Source organism: Lonchura striata, chromosome 2, assembly GCF_050655825.1.
Source record: "Lonchura striata isolate lonStrDom1 chromosome 2, ASM5065582v1, whole genome shotgun sequence".
Taxonomy (NCBI): domain Eukaryota; kingdom Metazoa; phylum Chordata; class Aves; order Passeriformes; family Estrildidae; genus Lonchura; species Lonchura striata.
Genome location: NC_140704.1, coordinates 62468483 through 62474631, shown reverse-complemented (window position 1 = coordinate 62474631; position 6149 = coordinate 62468483). Strand labels below are relative to the sequence as shown.

At 44.6% G+C, this 6149-nt stretch overlaps 1 long non-coding RNA gene across 3 annotated transcripts in view; it reads left to right on the top strand.

Moving 5' to 3' along the window:
* The window catches only part of LOC146768275 (uncharacterized), a 91711-nt gene that overhangs the window by 10589 nt on the left and 74973 nt on the right, over positions 1–6149 (top strand). Inside the window, exon 3 of one of the 3 annotated variants that reach the window (XR_014952696.1) lies at positions 3402–3539. The exons of 1 other annotated variant lie outside the window; for it this stretch is intronic. This is a non-coding gene — a long non-coding RNA (uncharacterized LOC146768275). Of the gene's footprint in view, positions 1–331; positions 467–3401; positions 3540–6149 lie in introns of those variants that run through there. One more of the 3 variants, XR_014952695.1, reaches the window with a different exon arrangement.

Genomic DNA, 6149 nt, shown 5'->3' with positions numbered 1-6149 from the left:
CCGCGCTCTGATTGGTGACCGCCGCTGTCACTCAGGGCAGGATGGGCGGGATTGGCCGCTGGGCTGTGGCCCCGCCCCCCGCGGCAGCTGTGGGGCCGGAGCGGGTCTGTTGGTTCCTCCTCCCGCATCCTTTCCCGGTTCCTGATCCCGCCTGGGAGCCGTGGAAGGGATAGTACTGCCCCCGCTTGAGAGCAGGAGGCGAGGGTTGAGGGCTTTGCCCTCACCAGCCTCCTGCGAGAGTAGAGCAGCGCCCAGCGCAGCACAGGTGTTTGGCTGCGCTATCGGCCGTGGCTTGGAGCGGGGCTCTGTGAGCGCCTCCCTCCTCTTCCAGAGGCGGAGACAATGGAGACGCGGCAGCGCCCGGGATGTCTGCAGGGAGCAAAGATCCTGGCCCTGGAGATAATGGGAGCTGAAGCCATGAACTGCCCCTCCGGCACTGCCCGTGATGCAGAAGCTCCGTGGGCTGTGAGAACACAGAGGACACGGGATCGCCTGTGGCTCCAGGTCTGCCTGGGAACGCTCCCCGGGCAGCTGGGGCACTGAGCTGTGATAGTGCAACCTCCCCGGTGGCCGTGCCTTCAGCGTCTCAGCGTCCAGGCGTCCCCAAGCGCTTGGCAGGAATCATTAACACTGCCTCACCAATGTTATTGTATAGGGCCTGCTTGTAGGGAACATCTGGAAAAAGCTTTTGCACTGGCAAGTCCCCGTACTCATCAGGGCTGGCCACTTCTGAAGCAGCCTGGCTGCTTTCATTTAATGCAGCGCTTGGCCTGGCTTTCCTCTGCATATTCTCACAATTTGCACATAAAACACCAAGGAGACCAACTGCTTTCCTTGGTGTCTAGCTGTGTTTCTTGGTGTCTGTTTTCCAAGCATGGAGGAGAATGGATTGAGTCCGAGTCACAGCCAGCCAGGGTGATGGTGGAAAAGGCAGTTAGGAAAATAGCAGAAAGCTGCAGAGCTGATATAAAGCTTGAAGCAGACCTAAAGGTCTCCTGCCTTATACCTGGATGAGAGGAATTTCCTCAGGATAGGTCAGTGTTAGGTATTCCAGCCCAGCAGAAGCTCAGTGGCTGTCCTGAGAGTGAATAGTTGTCATCCTTCTCACCCCATTGCCATATGTGTGCATGGAACTAACAAGTCTTCGAGACAAATGACAGTCATAACAAATCCCAGTGCATAAAGAGATTAACTCAACTGTGTGAGCATACTGGTTCGGTTTATCCCCTGAGCAGATCAAACCATTTAAGATTAAGGTCTTTAGAATGGATAATTACAAGCAATCCTTCATCAGGACAAGCTGTCTTTGCTTTTGCCTGGTGACATTTACAAGCCCCTGCAGTTTCCTTGGTTCTTAGGCTACTTTCAGAGGCTCATCTTTGTTGTGAGTCTCACTGTCTAAGTTTCTTTCTGGTAGAAGATGACTGGAGGAGATGGCTGACTATTCTGTAGGACAAAGAAGTAGCTTGGTCTACTGCTGTAAAAATGTAATTTTTTCTGAATTTTATATTTTCTGTGAATCAAAAGGGGCTCCTATCTTGTGTGTCACTATGAGCTTTCAGAGGGAAAGGTCTCCACTTGTATCCAATTTCATGCTGGTTAAAATGCCTTTCAATCTATTCTTCCTCCATATCAACTACTTACTAAGGCTGAAGGAAACAACAAATTCTCAGAATGTGTGCTGAAGGGAAGAGGTAAGTAGAAAGGTAAATCCAAATGCTCTTCCCGGATGAGAGAAAAGGGAGATGGGGAGATTTATGTACCACCTAGATCTGGGAAAGTTTCAGGTGGGTTAACTCCATTGTCAGTGTGGCAGAAATTGGGAGGTGTCTGTGTAGAAAAGGCTGTCACATTTGAGCTGTTGCACCGTGCATCTCCAGATGCAATCGCAGCTCTGGAGCATAGGAGGCCTGTAAAGCAGCCATTCCTCTCCCAAGTGCCTGGACCATGCAACCCCTCCCACAGGTAGTGTCCTGCCTTCTTTGGCCTGAAGAGAAAAAAATAGTGTAGCAGTTAGGCAGAAATGGCATTGGCAAAAAACCTTTGTCTGTGTGTGTGTTAAATCACTGGCATTGTGAGGGGAGCAGGGAAACGGCCCCAGGTAGAGCTGTGAAAACAGGACTTTGCCAAGGCTGAATGCAGGTGGTGGATGATCTGAGGACAGTGTAAACTCACAGATTCAAACTCTATTCAACCTGCTTAGCTCACCAGAACACCCAGTCTTGTTAGTAAAGCAGATTTGCACATTGTGATGGGCACCTGGGAAAATACAGTATTTTGGTTCAACTATTTCCTCAAATACATTTTCATAAATTAGTGGCTGAAAGGAGAGGAAAAGCTTTGAGCAACCCAGACACAGGCTGCTCAAAGCTTTTTGCTTTGCTTTTACACACATGAAAGAGTTGAGAACAACTGGAACACTAGTTTTCCTGACCACTCTCATAAAAAATTTTTATTTGTCTGATTATTTCTGATGGCTCAGGCTAGAAACTACCTGGTTTTGGCCATTGCATAGAGGAGAAAAGAAAAAAAAAAGAAAAAAATGAAAAGGCGATGTTTAGAAGAGGTAGCACTGCTCTGTGGGTGATGTGTTCCTGAGAACAGATTTCCCTTTTAACTGCCCCTTCATTTTTTGACCCCCTAGTATACCATCTCTTCACTGCAGTCATCTACTACTGGCAGGGTTTCCCTCATATCCAGGTAATGCTTTGCAGGGCATCACTGCTGTACAGTGGGACTTTGTCACCTCTGAGGAACTATCACAGTCCCTGCAGAAGACCAGGGAAAAGTTTTCCAAAACGTCTCATAAAGGACAAAACTGCACAACAGTGAGATTTTCAGTATGCCTATTAAATTGCAAGGAGGAGTCTTCTGACTCATGGTTGGACAGAAAATATGTTATCTGCTATTTCTGTACTTCTGCAGGTTGTAGAAAATCTAGAAAAGACCTAGTCAGTTGTTGACATAGTGGGTCCCTTGGGATCTGCTGAATCATCAGGCAGAAAGCCTAATTCCAGTTCTCAAGAGGCATTATTTTCATCCACACATGGGATTCTCCTATCAGGAGCTGCGATCCCATACAAGACACTGGAATTATCAGCATTAGCAGGGATCTAACTCTGGAGTTTTCAAGGAAGAGCTCATTTGTCAGGACCATCAAGGCACTAAGAGGCTAATGGCCACAATCAGCCTCAGCTGGGGTCTCTCCCACACCCTGGCTCATGGGTCCTGGAACCTAATTTCAGCTTACCACAGTGCTATCAGTCCCTGCCCCTGCTCCAGCTGTGTTACAGCCATCTCTGTGACTCATTGGGGTCTCCAGTGATCCAAGTACTGTTGTAGGCATTGTGTCCTGAGTCTGTGAACACAATGGCTGATTATTTTTATCTCATTTATTTTAGCTGCTTCTATGAGGTGAAATATCCTGCTCTTTCAGGACTGTTTTGTTACTTGGGCTCTTGTGCCTCTTGGATGTTGATTGTTATGTTTTCACCTTAGGAGAAAAGTCTTGCTGCTTCAGCTCCACAAAGAGGTAAGATTTGGGTAGTTGGGAATTGCCAATTCAGAACAAAGATGTGAAAATACTGGTATTTCTGTGATTTGGTATTGACCTTCCAAATGAGAAAGACTGAATAAGGCATGACTTTTGAAGCTGTGAAAGTATGTGGTTTTGTAGCAGGAGACCTATTTATTTAGAATATTAACCAAACACAAAGGAATGGATGCTTTGTCATAAGCAGAACAGATTGTAGAAAAAGATCCCAGATACTTTGGCTCAGAGAACATTTCAGACTGATGAGGAAACTAAAACACAGTATGTAATAATTTTCTTTGCTTGCCTGCAGTTTTCTTATGCTCACAAAGGATAGTGTCTGTCAACTTAAGCAGTGTCTGGATATCTTTTGTATTTTCATGAATAACTGCATTATAAATCTAACACACCTGCACTTGGGTGCTTCAACGGGAGGTGGTTTCATAATTTCAAAGTTGAATATAATCTCCATCTTGTAAATCCAATCATAATCTTGGTATAATTTCTGACCATATTTAGGACATTCTAGACACAGAGACTTGAAATTACTTCAGATACTCTGGTATGAAGGCAGAAACAGATTGTTCCTTGGAGAAGGCAAGAATTACATCTAGAAGATAGTTATTGATTTGTTTATGGAAGGGGTTGTGTCAATCTATTTTGATGAATTCAATGACCAAGACATCCTTTCCAGTGCTGCATTTAGGTCTCTCAGCTAATGAGAGAGGGTGTGAGTAGGGTGTACAGGAGTTGCAACCCATCATTCAAAACCCAGCAGTATTTCTGGTTAATTAAGGAAAGTAGTGTGGGTTTTTGTTTCAAGCAGCTTTTATCAAGCATCTCTGAGCTCTATAGGCTACAATGCTTATTATCAGATCACATTTAGTCCTGGCAGAAGTTAGTGTCTGTACAAACATGAGGAAACTGTACTAAAGAGAAAGGAAGTGACCTACTTAAGAGTTGCAGAGGAGGGGGAAACCCAGCATAAGTCAGAGCTCTGGTCCGCTTTGTTTCACTCATAGGCAATACTTCCTCCAGCACAAAGATCACTTCTAGTCTCTACAGCCTAGAGCCTGTTCTGATCTTGCCTTCCCCCTTCCCTTTTTCCCAGGGGCTGTATTAAGGGGCTGCACTTTCACTAGCTGCTCTTGTTTGTTGAGGAACAAATGAGCGTGGTCGGCTGACTCCTCCTATTGCTAATTGGTATGCTAGAAGGGAAACCTAGCATGCTGCAAGGAACACTTTTTGTATCTTGTAGAGACTGCAATGAGGAAGGGGTAGGAAAAAATGCTTGGAGGACACTAAGATCCCATGAAGAAAGCTCTCCCAAGTGCTGCTTAGCTGTAATGTGTCCCTGCTTGTATTGGATGATGCTTCCTACTTTGCTTCGCTGTAGCTCCTTCTCACTGGGTACATGGCTGAGCATGTTTCAGAGGCTTAGGGATTCTTGCATAATTTCCTGTGTGCTTCCATGCTGAAAGATGGTTTTCATTTATTATTGAACGGTGCTAAAAAATCCATCAGAGAAAAGTGGCATAGTTTACTTAAAGCTGTTGGATCAGTCAGAGGTTAAGTGCTGACTGTTGCCTCTCCTTGGAAACTGGCCTCTGAGGGAGAGGAATTGTATGTTGCCAGCTCAGTTCAGAGGTCACGTATCCAATACTTGCAAAAATGTATGAGTTTTTAATGCAGCATTATTAATTGGTATTGTTTTGCAACTATTTTGGAAGGTGTAAAAATTCCTCATATTTCTTAGCTGCTTGTACACTGTTAGTGGCAGCATAGTAACAAAACTGAACAAATTAATTGCTCTGAATTACATGGCCTCAGTTCTCTCTGCATGTAAGAGTTTCAGCACAGACTGGCTGCTGTGTGATGAGGGTAGCTAATGGGCAGGGGTAAATCTCTGTAAAGCTGCTGCATTACTGCTGCCTCTGCCCTTGAGGCTGTTAGCTTGCCAGTTTGATGTGAAATTTCTCTTCTGTCCTTTCTCTCCTTTTGTTTTGCCATGAAAGGTATCAGATCTATGTCATCATACATCACTCTCTTTCATCCTTGTCCCCATTATTTTCCTGCATTTTTTATCTCTTGTGAAAGGTTGGTTTTTAAAAGTCAACTCCATCCTTAATTTTTTTCCTTGGTTTTTATTTTGAGCAGGGAGAGAAGGGTATGGGGTGGTAGATTAAATGAGCAATCCAGTAAATTAGTATTAGCTTCTCTCTCTTCCATACTTGATGTTTCTGTAAATTTTTAGGTTGAGGAGAACACTTTTTGTTGGACCTCTTGTACACCATTTGCTTTTACATTTCACCTAGTTTACCTTGTATTGAGACTTACAGCTTTGATTTAAATTATAGCCATCTTAAGAAACAAGACCAGTCTTAATTAAGAGATAATAAGAATATCCACAGACTCCCTAGGTAGTTTATCCCAGTAGTTCATCATCCTTATGATTGAATATGTATTCTAGTTTGGCATGCCTGGCTGCTGCTTTCAGGCATTGTGTCCTGCAATGTGGTTTTCCACAATATGCTAAAGGACTTGTAGTACTTTAGCCCTTCTGCCCAGGAAGCTGAATCCTCTCTGTGTTTGAGTTGTGCAAGGGCTGTAGTAAAGG